We start from the raw sequence: 17,841 nt of genomic DNA on the forward strand, positions 1-17,841 counted from the left end.
GGTCCCTCCATGTAGTCTCAAAGGATAAGAGATCTTTCTTTCTTACCGCTGTGTAGTACTCCATTGTGTATATGTACCACAGCTTTTTGATCCATTCGTCTACTGATGGACACTTGGGCTGTTTCCAGATCTTAGCGATTGTAAATAGTGCTGCTACAAAGATGGGGTACATATATTCTTTCTGATTGGTGTTTTATGCTTCTTAGGGTATATTCCTAGAAGTGGGATCACTGGGTCAAATGGAAGATCAATTTTTAATTTTTTGAGGTGACACCATATTGTTTTTCATAGTAGCTGCACCAGTCTGCATTCCCACCAGCAGTGCACTAGAGTCCCCTTTTCTCCACACCCTCGCCAACACTTGTTGTTTGATGATTTGTTGATGGCAGCCATTCTGACAGGTGTGAGATGATACCTCATTGTTGTTTTGATTTGCATCTCTCTGATGATTAGTGATGATGAGCATTTCTTCATATGTTTCTTAGCCATTTGTATGCCCTGTTTGGAGAGGTGTCTATTTAGTTCTTTTGCTCATTATTAAATTGGGTTATTTGTCTTCATTTTGTGGAGTTGTATGAGCACTCTATATGTATTGGAAATTAACCCCTTATCTGATATATCATTGGCAATTATGCTCTCCCATACAGTGGGTAGCCTTTCCGTTTTGATGATTGTATCTTTCGCTGTGCAGAAGCTTTTGAGTTTGATGTAGTCCCATGTGTTCATTTTCTCCTTTGTTTCTATTGCCTTAGGTGATGTGTCAGTAAAAATTCTGCTGCGTATGATGTCTGAAATTTTGTTGCCCACAGTCTCTTCTAGGATTTTTATGGATTCATGAGTTACATTTAAGTCTTTTATCCATTTTGAGTTTATTCTGGTGTAGGGTGTAAGTTGATGGTCTAGTTTCATTTTTCTGCAAGTAGCTGTCCAATTTTCCCAGCACCATTTATTAAAGAGGCTGTCCTTACTCCACTGTATGCTTTTGCCACCTTTGTCAAATATTAATTGAGCATATTGCCTTGAGTCCATTTCTGGGTTCTCTATTCTGTTCCACTGGTCTATATACCTGTTCTTGTGTCACTACCAGGCTGTTTTGATTATAGTGGCTTTGTAGTATAACCTGAAATCTGGTATTGTGATCCCTCCAACTTTGTTCTTCCTTTTCAAGATTGCTGTGGCTATTCGAGGCCTTTTTTGGTTCCATATGAACTTTTGAAGTAATTGTTCTAATTCTGTGAAGTATGCCATTGGTATTTTGATGGGGATTGCGTTGAATCTATATATTGCTTTGGGTAATGTGGACATTTTAATGATGTTAATTCTCCCAATCTATGAACAGGGTATGTGCTTCCATCCAGATATCAAGTTATACTACAAAGCCATCATAATCAAAACAGCCTGGTACTGGCACAAGAACAGGCATATAGATCAGTTGAATAGAACATAGAAACCAGAAATCAACCCAAGACAGTATGTGCAATTAATATTCTACAAAGGAAGCAAGAGCATACAGTGGAGAAAAGACAGTCTCTTCAATAAATGGTGTTGGGAAAATTGAACAGGTACATGCAAAAAAAACAAAAAACAAAATCAAACTAGACTACCAACTTATACCATACACAAGAACAAACTCAAAATGGATAAAAGACTTACATGTAACTCATGAAACCATAAAAATCCAGGCAGAAAAATCTCAGACATCATACATAGTGGAATTTTCACTGATACATTGCCTAGGGCAAGAGAAACAGGAAAATTAATAAATGGGACTACATCAAACTTAAAAGCTTCTACATGGCAAAAGAAACCATCATCAAAATGAAAAGGGAACCCACTCTCTGGTAGAACATATTTGCCAATGATACATCAGATACGAGGTTAATGTCCAAAATATATAGATAATCAAACAACTCGACATAAGGAAGACAAACAATCCAATTAAAAAATGGGCAGAGGACCTGAATAGACACTTCTTCAAACAGGACATACAAATGGCCAGGAGACATATAAAAATGCTCAACATCTCCAATCATCAGAGAGATGCATATTAAAATGACTATGAGACATCACCTCACAGCTGCCAGAATGGTGGCCATCAACAAATCCTCAAACAAGTGCTGGCAAGGATGTGGAGAAAAGGGTACCCTAGTACACTGCTGGTGGGGATGCAAACTGGTGCAGCCACTATGGAAACCAATTTGGTGCTTCCTCAAAAAATTAAAAATGAAATTGCATTTGACCCAGTGATTCCAATTTATATATTGAACCCCTAACCCCAGTGTCATAGTATTTAGAAAGGGGTCCAGTGGGAGGTAATTAAGGTTAGATGAAGTCATAAGGGTGGGGCCCTCATGATGGGATTAGTGCCTTTATAAGAAGAGACACCAGAGCACCCTCTCTCTCTGACTTTCTCCTTCTCTCTCTCCCTCTCTCTCTCCCCTTTGTTTTCCTCCCTCCCTCCTTTCTTCTCTCCCTCTCCAACATATGAGGACACAGTGAGAAGGCAGCCATCTACAACCAGGAAGAGAGCTCTCACAAGAAGCTGACAGCACTGGCACTCTGATTTGGGGCTTCTGGCTCTGTTGTTTAAGCCACACAGTCTATGGTATTTTGTTATGGCAGTCTGAACTAATACAATAGCCAAATATAGTATTCACTACGTTGTGAGTTTATACAATAATTGATAAATTCATTTTATACTTTAAAAGTACACTTTGTATATTAATTTTTAAACTGAAAAGTATATTGAGCTCTTTAGCAGTGTGATTTTGCGCAGGATATTTAACCTCTGTGTTTTCTAGCCTATAAATATTACAGTAGAATATCAATATTTATTGAGTGCTTAGAATAGTGCCTGGCACATGGTATACTATGTGTTTATTAAATTAATATAAACAAAATGAAGCATATTTCTAAAGTTATTTTCCTGCATTTGTATGTTTTAATGTTATCTTTTTACTACAGAAAACAGTTTAGGCTCAATGCCTCTTGTGTTTGTTTTTCTCCTTAGGTCTTTTCATGATTATTAATTATTGGGCTGTTGCTAATTAATATATTATTTTTCTCTATGTTGTTATTCAACTGGGGTGCTGAGGACTTTAAACCACGGATGTCCCTTTCTCTCATTCAAAACTTCTTAAATAATAGAAAGTTTTTGACTAGGATGGGAAAATATTTTCTTTAATAATTTAGATTTTTCTACATAGCTATGTGTATGAATTTTATTTCTGCTGTCATCCAAGTAACACAATTTAATAAATCAGTATTTTTATTTGGAAAGCAACACTTTCAAATAGAGAAACATGTTCAGATTAGTCCTGGATAAATAATGGTTGTCTTTGCAAACATAATGACTGCGAGGCACATACTTTCTTTGAATCTAAGGAGATTTTTATTATTGTTGCTTTTTAAATTTCATTTCAGAGATAGCACATTTAAAACATTAGGGATGCTGTCTTGATATTTTAACTTTTTTCAGAGTCATGGAGACTCCTCCTAGATGTACATATGCACTTAGTGGTATTTTTATATCAATTCTGTGAAAATGTAATTGCACACTAGCAACATTAGTGCCTTTCTAGTAAAGATATGGGTACATATAGTTATCTTGATCAAATTTCCCTTCATGGAAACTGGGTTATATTCTGAATATATCAGGGTGATCAATGCCCATTTCACTTTGCAGATCCTGAAGCCAAAATGTTCCTAGAAGGCTAGAGCCCCTATTAAAGGCTCTTAAATTTTACTTGGACTTCTCATTTCCCATATTTTAATTCACGGGCTCTGATTCAGGGAGAAAAGCTAATCATCTTCAGTGGTAGAATTCATCAAATGCTTAGGCAAAGTGATAGTTATGACCATTCTTTTTGTCCAAAGTAAAGAAAGGAAAGAGAGGTCACTCTGAGCAAGGACAGCGAGAGCTGGCCTTGCAGAGGCTGTTGCCCAGAAGTGCCCATCATCACCCTGAGTGAGCTTCCCGGAGCGGGCGTCACCCTGTGTATTTATCCTTGCCGGGTGGGGTGGCAGTGCTCTGTTGCTGAGGAAAGAATTCGGGGGTCAGAGGTTCGCTCAGCTCCACTGCTGCTCCGCTCACACTGCAAAACAAAACCTCCCACTGCAGCCTTCATGTCGCCCGAGGAAAATCTCTGCTGCCTGTTTCGAAGAGACTACGGTTCACCCAGTGAACTACCAAAGCAGAAATGGGTGTTTTAGGAATTTAGTCACCCTTCCTTAAGTTTGAAGGCTTGCAGACTTCCTCGTGTCGTTTAAAAAAAATAAAAATCTGGATCCTATGGGTGGAACCTCAGTGACAGCAGATGGGAGTAATCATCCCTCTGAGTCACAGAGGGAGGTTAGTCTTCCTGTTTGTCAGCCTAACACCCCCACCTCGGTTTAATCATTCTATATCCAAAGGCTCATCCCTTTAAAAGAGTCAAGGACTCTTAATTCTCTGGATAAGGAGCCCAACACAGCTATGGGTTTTACTTGACCTTTTGAATAAATGGAAAAAAAGAAAATTTCAACGTTCTTCCTTAAAAAATAAGATGCACCAGTATTGATATCTTTGATAAAACATATATATGAATTTAAATATCAAAACAGGGGCTCACATTATTACAACAAGCAATCAGAAGGCCCTACTCTCAGGGGGTATGTTACAAATCATAGGATGACTTTTATGTAATATGGTTCTGCCAGGTTCTGTAGGCGAGGTGGGGGAATAGGCGTTAACCAGGCTAACATATAGTTAAGCAGCGGACACAGGCTTTCCCCTGCTGAAAGTCCCACTCGGAGATAATGGTCTTTCACTAAGTTAGGTAATTTATAACGGACAATATGACAGACAACTCCTAAAAAAAAATCGAATTACAAATTATAGGAAAAAGCAAATTCAAACCAAGACAAAAGAACTATTCATTATGGGGAAAGTACTGAAACAAGAAGCCCTGTGTTGTGCTTAAGTTTCAGGAAAACTAGAAATTAGCTAGATTTATCATTTATAATGCTTCAAAAAGAGAAGAAGTGAAATTGTTGATCTTCACCATCACGACTGCAGGAGTTACACTGAATTTGAGAGTTATTGTTTTATATCTTTATTGAATTATTTAAAATAAGATTTTTCAAATTATACAATTCAATTATCATAGTGTGTACTAATATATATTTCATAATAGATAAACAAATGGAGTGAAATTTATAAATACAGATCCAAAACTATGTGCAAACTTAATTTTGAATGAACTTGACCTCTTAATTCAGTGGAATGGAGTATTTTAAAAATGAGGCCCAGCCCAGCTGGTGTGGCTCCATGGTTGAGCATCAACCCATGCACCAAGAGGTCACCAGTTCAATTCCCGGTCAGGGCACATGCTCAGGTTGTGGGCCTGATCCCCAGTGGGGGGTTTGCAGGAGGCAGCCGATCAATGTTCTCTCTCATCAATGTTTCTATCTCTCTCTCCCTCTCCCCTCCTCTCTCCCTAAAATCAATAAAGAAAAATAAATAAATAAGGCCCACATAAATGTATATTGTTCTGGAAAAAAAAAATGATTGCTCCATCAGACCATTTATATAACTAAAATCGAGATAAATTAAATATGTAAAATTCAAATATGCATGTATTATTTTATTGTGTGAGTATATATACAATAAAAATTGAGAATAAAAATTGAATAAACAATACAGAAAACCCAAACCTATAAAAATAAATAAATAAATAAATGATGGATGGCAAAAATCACTGTAAATGTAAACCAGAGAGAAAATATTTGCAGCCAATAAAATAGACAAGTTAAAACCTAATATAAAATGAATTCTACATATTGAAAAGAAAAAGACAATCAAAGAAGAAATTGGATAACCCATACAAATAGGCAATTACAAAAGAAATATTGCATATAGCCAATAAAAATATGAAAAGATGTTCAAACTCACATGTATTCAAAGACACGCAAATAAAAATTATAAATTAATGTTGATTCATCAGACTGGCAAAATTCTAAGCATTCAGTATTGAAATGATTTTGGTAAAGCAAACTTATACATTGGTGATACAAGTGCCAATTTCAACAATTGGTAAGGAATCTGACAATATACGATAACATTCTCTTTCCATCTTTCTCTAGCTCCTTAGACAAAAACCTTTAGACATTAGCAAACTGTGAAAACCAGAGGATGAATGTTGACACAACCCCTTTGGAATTAAAGGTAAGTAAGCCACTTCACTTGGGTGACATGCTGGGTTGATAAAACAGCTTCTGCAAATTCTGTATCCAGGGGTCTGTTTCTAATACAGATGACTATTGTCTTTCGTGTTTGAAAATTATTCAAAAGGTTTTGGGATGCTTTATATATTAACATGTGGATAACTTCATTAATAAAACCATGGTCTCTTCATCCGCACTACCAGGAACTCTTCCCAGCACATAATAAGTACTCAGTAAAGGTTTGTGAAATGAAGAAAAAGTTGTGCGCTCTGAACTCTATGCCTCACCTTCAAACTGAATTGAAAAGGCCAACTACAAGAATGTTCCTGAGTACCTCGATGACATTCTGTTAAAAATTGATCATGACTTCCTTGCCAAAGGTTTTTCTCAAATTATACTAACAAAGAATAATAGTCATTCGTTTATTAAATTATAAAATAAACAAATGCATACAATGTTCAACCCAGAAATTTCACTTTTAGGAGACATATTCCTATAAAAAGATATATGTATACTAATTTATAAAAACATATACATATATATACATAATAATGTACATAAAAACATTTTCATTGTAGAAAATAATTATAAAAATGATAAAGGAAAATGTCCTTAGTTTGAAGATAGTCTTGAATCTATAGAGTAAAAAGAGTCACAGAATTTCATGCAGAATTGAGGAAGCAAATGCATCCACCTAGGCTTATTCTGACAAAAATCTGAATTCCAAGACAGAAAATAACGCTAAGTACCATTCTTAAACAGAGAAAACTGAATTCCAGAAAGCATTCTAATACTTTTACATATGTAGTTTTACTTTTTTGTGTTTTTATAACTGACCATGTTCTGTTGACCAATCCTAGAGATAATGGATATTAATATAACTTCTATAAATTACCTGGAACCTTCACACATATCAATCTTTCATAATATATTAAAAATTTAAACAAGCCCTGACCAGGTGGCTCAGTTGGTCGGAGCATCATCCAGTACACCAAAATTTTGCGAGTTCAATTCCTGGCCAGTGCACATACCTAGGTTGTGGGTGTGATCGCTGGTCAGGGCGCATGCGGGAGGAAACCGATCGATGTTTCTCTCTCTCTCCCTTTTTTTTCCTCTCTCTCTAAAAATCAATGTAAACATATCCTCAGGTGAGGATAAACAAAATTTAAACAAGTATATATTAAAATATTAAAGAAATTTATCACATTGTACTGTTAATGTATACATACTTTCTATATGTAATTATTGGAGGGTAAGGTGTTTGTTTTCCCCTTCTTTTAAACAGGCAAGTGATCTTTGATCAGTTATGGTTATGTCTCCATCTACTGGTAGAAAGGTATTTCAAGTATTTGTACAATAAGTAAAGTCACCATAACACTGAAACATCTGAAATGCTGCATAAACAGGAATTACTGTGGTTGTTATTGGGTACATGTTATCAGGGTCTCCACAGCTTATCTTGTTGTTATACAGGAAAAAGATAATATTTTCTGCTACGTGATAACTATTTAAATTTTACTTTTCTGTATTCGAATTAGTAGCATCAGTGTTTTCAAAAATTGACAAGATCTTTTAACATGAAATCTAAAATTCTAATTTAAAAACATACCTTAAAGTGCTTCTGGTTTTTATTTATGTAATTCAATTAGCTATATGGCCATTTTATCAGCTCTGCCTAGACCTAAACTTCCTGCATTTATACACATGGCCTTCTTCACTTTTCTCACAACTTTGCGAGAGGGTGTATTATGTCTCTGCCTTATGATGAAGAAATATGGTACAAAGAGATCTTACAATTTACCCAACCTCAACAAACAGGTACATGGCAGAGATAAAAATGTATCCTAGATTTCTTGATTTCAAATTCAGTGCTTTTTTATAAGACCTTTCCCATTTGCAATTATGATGAATTCATGAACCAATATTTGGGTATATACTCATATCCAATAGGAATATAAGTTATTATAAAATTACAAAATAAAGATAACAATAAGGTCTCTGAATGTGAGAAGCTTAGGGGGGAAGTAAAATCAAAGACTACTTCATAAAAGTATATACATCAGGCTGAATTAAACTGACCATCAAAATAAAATGAAAATATCTGGAAATTTGAGAGTCTTCAAATACATACAATTTATGCAAATATATATTTTTCTATCTCTTCATTCTTTTTCTACAGCCATCTTCTTGAAACACTAGTGGGTGAATTATTACTCAGTTAAGACTTCTGGCATAAATTAGACTAAGGATCAGGAGAAGATGCTATATTGTTCAACAAACATTTTTCTGTAATACTAAAAAAGAAAAAAACAACAAGCTAAGTGTTTGTATTTGTTAACTGTATACATAAGACACTGTGTGTAAGAAGTGTGAATGTGAGGGGTAGACACCAACTATAAAGAAGAGTGAGATCAGGTTCTTTTCCTTTAAAAGTTATTTTTCCCCTCTCTCTTCCTCACTTTTCTATTCATTCTGTTTCCATCAAAGGGGTTGTGACTTGTATAAAACCACGAGACAACAGGAATGGAGGACAGAGATAAAAGGTGTCACATTTTTTTTCTGTTCCTGTCAAGGTTCTGTAAGATCTGAACAAGCAGACTACAGGTCCTCTTGGAGGTCCACTAATTCTTAGTGGTACCTTAGGAAACTTTTGTATGTATTTGTAGAAAAGCAGATCCTGAGCATATACTCTATGTGGAAGAGTTACTGAATTGCATCCTCAGTTTCTCTTAATTTCTATCTCCTGCCCACCCTATACATTCCATTTAAAAATAATGAGATGTGCCCAGCTGGTGTGACTCAATGGTTGAGCGTCGACCCATGCACCAAGAGGTTACCAGTTTGATTCCCGGTCAGGACACATACCCAGGTTGTGGGCCAAATCTCCAGTGTGGGGCATGCAGGAGGTGGCCAATCGATGTTCTCCCTCATCGATGTTTCTGTCTCTCTCCTTCTCCCTTCCTCTTTCTCTAAAATCAATGAAGAAAAAAACAAGAGAGAGAGAGATGTAAAACCCAAAGCTCTAATCTCAAACCCAGTCTTCCTTATTAGCTAGTATTATTATTGGTGGGGAGCCTTCCCTGTCCCCACTGGTTGCCAGGGAAAGTGGGATTCTTTCGATGGCATAAGAAAAAGAATTTTCTGAGACTCACACAGGTGAATGAGTGGCATTTATTTGCATGGAGTTAAATCCCTGAGTTTCCAAGGTCCCATTTTCCTCCATCCCACCATGGAAGAAATATAGCTGTGATGTCAGCAGAGCTGGGATTAAAGCCATTGCCCAGAGTTTCCATTACATTTTGGGACACAGTCCAATACAGCATCAGGCTAGCTTAGTTTCTGTTATCAGTTGCAGCCCATCAATCCATTATGTATGGGGTCCACATGGCCATGGAGGGAACTCAGGGAAATGCAGGAAAGCCACACAACAGCCAAGAGTGCTAAGAGAGCAAACTCCTCAGTCTGGGGGATTACGTCCCACCAAATTTCCTGGAGCGTGCAGTGGCTCCACACTCTCTAGCCAACGATCTCCATTCCCAGATTTGACTCACAGGCACCTTCTTACCTACCCTCAACCTCACTGCACATGGACCCATCTCCCCTTCGTCCAGTCCCTCCCCCCAGAGTTCTACAGGGAATGAGTCAGTGGTTCCCCAGAGAGTATATAGTTATAGTTTCCTGGTAAAGCTACCTAACGGACATGTCTATAATGTCTGGCCTTCTTTTGGTTCCTTTCCCACTATTAATAACTAGCTAGTTACAACAGTATCAGTATTACTTAAAACAGAGGTGATTGAAATTATGTGTGCCCATATCGAGGCACACATAAAACTAATCACAGTTCAGCCTAGTCAACATTATTTTTCTGCCCCTGAAAGGGGCAGAACAAGTCCATTATGTCTGGACAAGTGACTTTCCAACTAGGTCAATATTATCTTGTCTTTCATAGATAGGCCAACTCTGAACATGTTCTCCTGCCCAGAACTTTTGAGTTGTATCTTGAATGGACATCAGACTGGGTGTCAGAAATAGGATTCCAGCCCCAGCTGACTTGTATGATCACCTACCTTTCAAGACCTTAATACCCTTTCTTGTGAATTGAATGAGTTAAGGTGAAGAATCTCAAAGGTTTCTTCCAGCATTAGTGCTGGTTGTATAATTTAATCAAAAGCTAGAAATACATTCCTGACCTTCACTTCAAAAGTCCCTGGTACCAGAATGAGTTGATTCTATGAGTAAGCCTCACAGAAAATCTGCTGTAAAAATAACTAAAGCAAACTTGCATATGTTTTTCCAAGACAGAATCCCTTCTTTCTTATAGGTTTAACATTTTGTTTGTTAGCATAGTTAATTGGTTTTGCAAATGCCAAAAGGATAAACTCAACTTTATCTCTGTTTGGAGAATGGTTATTATTGCTGCTTTTCCACTTTCTTAGTAAACTCTACTCAAGCTTTTAAAATTCCATGGAAACCAGAGATATTTGGGTGTTTTAGCTTTTTATTTCATTAAATGTTTTTATTGATTTTTTTTTTTTTTTTTTTTAGAGAGAGTGGAAAGGAGAGATAGAAACATCATTGTGACAGAGAAACATCAATGTGACAGAGAAACATCGATCGACTGCCTCCTGCACGCCCCCTACTGGGGATCGAGCTTGCAACCCAGGCATGTGCCCTGACCGGGAATTGAACTGGGACCTCTCAGTCCATGGGATGACACTAATTCACTGAGCCACACAGGCCAGGCTGTTTTTCGCTTTTTAAAATACACTGCTTGAGTTTTATCTGTAGGGGCTCTTCTAGACTCCCTCTCTGAAGGAGGGCTTGTCTATGGGACGGAACATTGCCTCTGTCCTCAGTTTGGCAGCAACCACCAAATCTGTTCATCTCGGCCCTGAGACCACCTCACTTCTAAAACCTGCTCTCACCCTTTCCTACTTGTTCCTCCAGTGATCCTGGAACTATAGTGAGAGAGGTTCCCTAAGATCTTGATGTAGAAATCAGGTCCCCAAGTTATTCCCCTGCTGTGCTCCTCAAGTTTCTCAAACTAGTGCCATTCTCTCTCATCCTCTCTGTGTCCCCTTCTTAGAAGAATCCCCTAAAAGACTAACCAGAGTCTCAAGTTTTTCAAACAATTCATTTCTTTGCAGAAAGCAAGAAGTCCCTCCTCCTTTGGGGAAGTCTGAGACAATCTAGTCAAATAAATTTCCAGCTAAGGGTCTTTAGGGATTTTCTTAAAATGGGGAGTAATGGGGTGCTTCCAACTCCTCCTGAAGTCTCCAGCTGGGAGGTCAACCAGAGGTCTTTTCAGTCCCTGACCACATAACCCCTCTGGGAGACACTGCCCCTTGTGGAGCTACAATTAAGCAGTGTGGAGAGTTTCAGAGCTCCTACAACTAGCTGTCACCTCCTCCTTACATCTCACATCTTCCTGCCCCTGCACCCCACTCTGCTCTGGTTCCAGATTTTGAAGCTGCCCCTGGGGGGTGGTCCCAAGAATGCCACCCCTCACTCTTTCCTGATCCACAACTCGCATTTGTAAGGTTTTGTTTCTTATGCTGTTTGCTAGAAGCTTATTCTATCTTTCCCTATACATCTTTATTTATCTGAGTTAATGATAATCAGAAAAATTTCAAAGGATTGGGTCTATTTTGTCACTTTCCAGTTTAGGTAATTGAAGCACTGCTTTTTACAGGAAGTATTATTTCTTATTGAGTTTTTTCTATTGCTATATTTTCTTATCAGATTAATAGAGAAAATTTTAAAAATAGCTACTAGTTGAGAGCTTATTTGCATACTTGAATATTTAACAGTTATATTGAATCCAATAAAAATGATGAAATGTTTTCTTAAGTTTTATTTTAAAGAATTTGAACTTAATATACACAAGTTTTTTAAATTAATTAATTTATTTTAGTTACAGGTGTTTCTCCTTTTTCCCTCACTGATTCCCCCCTCCTCCTCCCTCCCCGCCCTGTCCCCAGCTTTGTTGTCCATGTCCATTGTTCATGCATACATGCATATAAGTCCTGTGGTTTATGTCTCCCCCACCACCCCCTCTTCTGGGGATAGTCAGTCTGTGCCCAACTTCCACGTCTCTGGGACTACCCCATTCCTCAGACTGTTAGGTTCATTATATTCCACAAATAAGTGAGATCATATGATACTTGTCTTTCTCTGTTTGGCTTGTTTCATTTACGATGATACTTTCCAGTTCCCTCCATATAGTCTCAAAGGATAAGAGATCTTTCTTTCTGACAGCTGCATAGTACTCTATTGTGTATATGTACCATCACTTTTTTATCCATTTGTCTACTGATGGACATTTGGGCTGTTTCCAGATCTTAGCTATTGTAAACAGTGCTGCTATGAACATGGGGGTACATATATTCTTTCTGATTGGTGTTTTATGCTTCTTAGGGTATATTCCTAGAAGTGGGATCACTGGGTCAAATGGAAGTTCACTTTTCAATTTTTTGAGGTAACACCATATTGTTTTCCATAGTGGCTGCACCAGTCTGCATTCCCACCAGCAGTGTACTAGAGTCCCCTTTTCTCCACACCCTCGCCAACACTTGTTGTTGGATGATTTGTTGGTGGTGGCCATTCTGACAGGTGTGAGGTGATACCTCATTGTTGTTTTAATTTGCATCTCTCTGATGATTAGTAATGATGAGCATTTCTTCATATGTCTCTTAGCCATTTATATGCCCTGTTTGGAGAGGTGTCTATTTAGTTCCTCTGCCCATTTTTTTTTTTTTTTATCCTCACCCGAGGATATTTTTCCATTTTTTGTACAGATAGAGTTGGAAGGAGAGAGAGGAAGGGGGAGAGAGTGAGAAACATCGACGTGAAGGGACACATCGAGTGGCTGCCACCCGGACGACCAACCAGGGCCGGGGACAAACTGCAACCGAAGTACGCGCCCTTAGCGGGAACCGAACCCGGGTCTCTCAGGACCGCAGTTCGACACTCTAACCGCTGAGCCAAACTGGCCAGGGCCCTCTGCCCATTTTTTAATTTTTTGGGTTCTTTGTCTTCCTTTGGTTGAGCTGTATGAGCACTCTATATATATTGGAAATTAAGCCCTTATCTGATATATCATTGGGAATTATGCTCTTCCAAAATGCCTTTCCAGCCCTGGCCGGTTTGGCTCAGCGGTTAGAGCGTCGGCCTGTGGTCCTGAGAGACCCGGGTTCGGTTCCCGCTAAGGGCATGTACTTCGGTTGCAGTTTGTCCCCGGCCCTGGTTGGTCGTGCGGGTGGCAGCCACTCGATGTGTCCCTTCACGTTGATGTTTCTCTCTCTCTCTCCCTTCCTCTCTCTCTCCCTCCCACTCTATCTGTACAAAAAAATGGAAAATATCCTCGGGTGAGGATAAAAAAACAAAAAAACAAACAAACAAAAAAAATGCCTTTCCATTTTGATGATTGTATCTTTTGCTGTGCAGAAGCTTTTGAGTTTGGTGTAGTCCCATGTGTATATTTCCTCCTTTGTTTCTGTTGCCTTAGGTGATGTATCACTGAAAATTCTGCTGCATATGATGTCTGAAATTTTGTTGCCAACAGTTTCTTCTAGGATTTTTATGGATTCATGAGTCACATTTAAGTCTTTTATCCATTTTCAGTTTATTCTTGTGTGTGGTGTAAGTTGATGGTCTAGTTTCATTTTTTTTGCATGTAGCTGTTGAATTTTCCAACACCATTTATTAAAGAAGCTGTCTTTACTCCACTGTATGCTCTTGCCACCTTTGTCAAATATTAATTGAGCATATTGTCTTGGGTCCATTTCTGGGTTCTCTGTTCTGTTCCATTCATCTATCTGCCTGTTCTTGCACCAGTACCAGGCTGTTTTGATTACAGTGGCTTTATAGTATAACCTGAAATCTGGTAATGTGATCCTTCCAACTTTGTTCTTCTTTTTCAAGATTGCTGTGGCTATTTGGGGTCTTTTTTGGTTCCATATGAACTTCTGAAGTATTTGCTCTAGATCTGTGAAGTATGTCGTTGGTATTTTGATGGGGATTGCATTGAATCTATAGATTGCTTTGGGTAGTATGGACATTTTAATGATGTTAATTCTTCTAATCCATGAACAAGGTATAAGCTTCCACTTTTTTATATCCTCCTCGATTTCTTTTTTCAATGAACTGTAGTTTGCTGAGAATAGAAACTTTATTTCTTTGATTAAGTTTATTCCTAGGTATCTTAATTTTTTTTGCCATGATGGTAAATGGAATTGTTTATTTCAGTTTCTCTTTCTGTGAATTCATCATTGGTGTATAAGAATGCCGTCGATTTATTGTCATTAATTTTGTATTCTGCTACTTTGTCAAATTCATTTATTAAGTCTAGTGAATTTTCATGGAGTCTTTGGGGGTTTTCTATGTATAGTATCATGTCATCTGCGAATAATGACAGTTTCACTTCTGCTTTTCCAATTTGGATCCCTTCTATTTTTTCTTCCTGTTTGATTGCTGTGGCTAAGAATTCCAGTAATATGTTAAATAAGAGTGTCAAAAGTGGGCATCCTTGTCTTGTTCCTGTTCTTAAGGGAAATGATTTTAGTTTTTGCTCATTGAGCATGATGTTGGCTGTAGGTCTTTCATATATGGCCTTTATTATGTCAAGATATGATCCCTCTATTCCCAGATTGCTGAGTGTTTTTATCAGAAATGGGTGCTGGATTTTGTTGAATGCTCTTTCAGCATCTATTGATATGATCATATGATTTTTATCTTTCATTTTGTTTATGTGGTGTATCACATTTATTGATTTGTGAATATTGTACCAGCCTTGCATCCCTGGGATTAATCCCACTTGGTCATGGTGAATATTTTTTTTTTGATGTATTGCTAGATCCGATTTGCAAGTATTTTGTTCAGGATTTTTGCATCTATGTTCATCAGGGATATTGGCCTGTAGTTTTCTTTCTGTATAGTGACTTTTTCTGGTTTTGGAATTAGAATTATGCTGACCTCATAAAACGAATTTGGAAGTCTTCTTTCCTCGTGAATTTTTTGAAATAGCTTGAGAAGAATGGGTATTAATTCTTCTTTGAATGTTCAGTAAAACTCTCCCGTAAAGCCATCTGGGCTTGGGCTTTTGTTTGCTGGAAGAGTCTTGATTACATTTTCAATTTCTTTTGTTGTTGTTGGTTTGTTCAAGTTTTCTATCTCTTCTTGGTTCAGTTTTGGGAGAATATGTGTTTCTAGAAATTTGTCCATTTTGCTTAGATTGTCAAATTTGTTGCCGAATAATTGTTCATATTTGTTCACGATCCTTTGTATTACTGTGGTGTCAGTTTTAATTTCTCCTCTTTCATTTCTGATTTTGTGTATTTGGGTTCTCTTTGTTTCTTGGTGAGTCTAGCTAAGGGTCCATCAGCCTTGTTTATCTTTTCAAAGAACCAGCTCATTATTTCATTTATCCTTTGAATTGTCTTTTTGGTCTCCAATTCATTTATTTCTGCTCTGATCTTTACTATTTCCTTTCTTCTACTTGCTCTGGGGTTTTCTTTTTGTTTGCTTTCTGGTCCTTCAAGTTGTGAGGTTAGATAGTCTATTAGAAATGTTTCTTGCTTCTTGAAGTAGGCCTGTATTTCTATGAACTTCCCTCTCAAAACTGCTTTCGTTGCATCCCATAGATTTTGTGTTGTTGTGTGTGCATTTTCATTGGCTTCCAGGAAGTTTTAAATTTCCTCCTTGATCTCCTCGGTAACCCATTCATTGTTCAATAAAATGCTATTTATCCTCCATGTTTTCAAATGTCTTTGCATGTTCTTGTTGCAATTCATTTCTACTTGCATGCCATTGTGATCTGAAAAGATGCTTCATATGATTTTAATATTCTTGAACTTGTAGAGACCTAGTGTGTGCCCTAACATGTGGTCTATCTTTGAGAATGTCCCATGTGCACTTGAGCACAATATGAACTCTGCAGTTTTGTGGTGTAATTCTCTGTAGATATTAATTAAATCCATTTTATCTAGTGCTTCATTTAGAGTCTGGGTTTCCTTGTTAATTTTTTGTCTAGAAGATCTATCCAGTGATGTCAGCAGGGTATTGAAGTCCCCTGCTATGATTGTATTGCTGTCGATTTCTCCTTTGAAGTCCTCCAGAAGATTTTTAATATATTTTGGTGCTTCTATATTGGGTGCATATATGTTTACCAAGGTTATATCTTCCTGTTGAATACATCTTTTCAATATTATGTAGTGGCCTTCTTTGTCTCTAGTTATGGCCTTCATTTTGAAATCCAATTTATCATATATGAGTATTGCTACCCCAGGTTTTTTGTTTGTTTGTTTTTAGTTTGCTTGGAAGATTTTTTTCTATCCCTTCACTTTCAACCTATGTGAGTCTTTTGTTGTGAGGTGGGTCTCTTATAAACAACATATATGTGAGTCATGCTTTCTTATCCAGTCAGCTACTCTGTGTCTTTTTATCAGAGCATTCAACCCATTCATATTTAAGGTGATAATTGATATGTACTTATTTATTGCCATTTTTGTTTAGTGTGGTTCTATTTTTCTTCCCATTTCTCCTGCTAATTACAGCAGTCCTTTTAGCATATCTTGCAGTGCTGGTTTGGCGTTAATATATTCCCTTAGCCTTTTTTTTGTTGTTGTTCTGTAAAGCTCTTTGTTTGACCTTCCATTTTGAATGATAGCCTTTCTGGATAGAGTAGTCTTGGATTCAGATCTTTGTTTTTCATGACCTTGATTACTTCATGCCACTCCCTTCTGGCCTCAGTGTTTCTGTTGAGAAGTCAGCTGAGAGCCTTATAGGGTTTCCTTTGTAGTTAACCTGTTGCTTATGTCTTGCTGCTTTAGGATTCTCTCTTTGTCTTTAATTTTTGCATTTTAATTACTATGTGTCTTGGTGTGGGCCTGTTTGGGTTCTTCTTACTTGGTGCTCTCTGCGCATCTTGAACTTGAGTGCCTTCTTCCTTCACCAAGTTAGGAAAGTTTTTTGCCACTATTTCTTCAAATATATTCTCTAACCCTTGCCCATTTTCTTCCTCTTCGGGGACTCCTATGATGCAAACGTTATTACGTTTCCAGTTGTCCCACAGTTCTCTTAAGCTGTCTTCCTGTATTTTAATTGTTTTTTCCTTTTGGTTTTCTGATTGGTTGATTTTTTCTAACCTGTTTTCTAATTCACTCATCTGGTCCTCAGCTTCCTCTACTCTGCTGGTTAGTCCTTCCAATGTGTTCTTAATTTCTGCTGTGTCATTCTTAATTTCCCCTTGTTTGGTTTTCAATGTTTCTATATCTTTACTCATGGTGCTGATGTCCTCAGCATCATGGCTCTGAACTCTACCTCTGATAATTTTCTTACCTGCATTTCATTGATCTCATCTTTGATAGAGTTCTCTTGTTCTTTCATTTGGGATTTGTTTCTTTGTTTCACCATTTTGGCTATCTCAGTGGGTTTTGGAGCCTGCCAAATGTTCCCTGTGGATGTTGTTGTTGATCTGCTGTTTGTGGCTCTCTCTCCTGGGTTTGGATGAGCCTTGGTGGGCGGGCCCATGTTAAATACCACAGTCAAGTCTTACTTTCCTATGTAGATTTGCAAGCCCAGAAAGGTTCAGTTATCCTCTAGCTTTTTCCTGGTGACTAGTAGTCTCAGTTACTCAGT

This window comes from Molossus molossus, unplaced genomic scaffold, assembly GCF_014108415.1.
Source record: "Molossus molossus isolate mMolMol1 unplaced genomic scaffold, mMolMol1.p scaffold_m16_p_20, whole genome shotgun sequence".
NCBI lineage: Eukaryota > Metazoa > Chordata > Mammalia > Chiroptera > Molossidae > Molossus > Molossus molossus.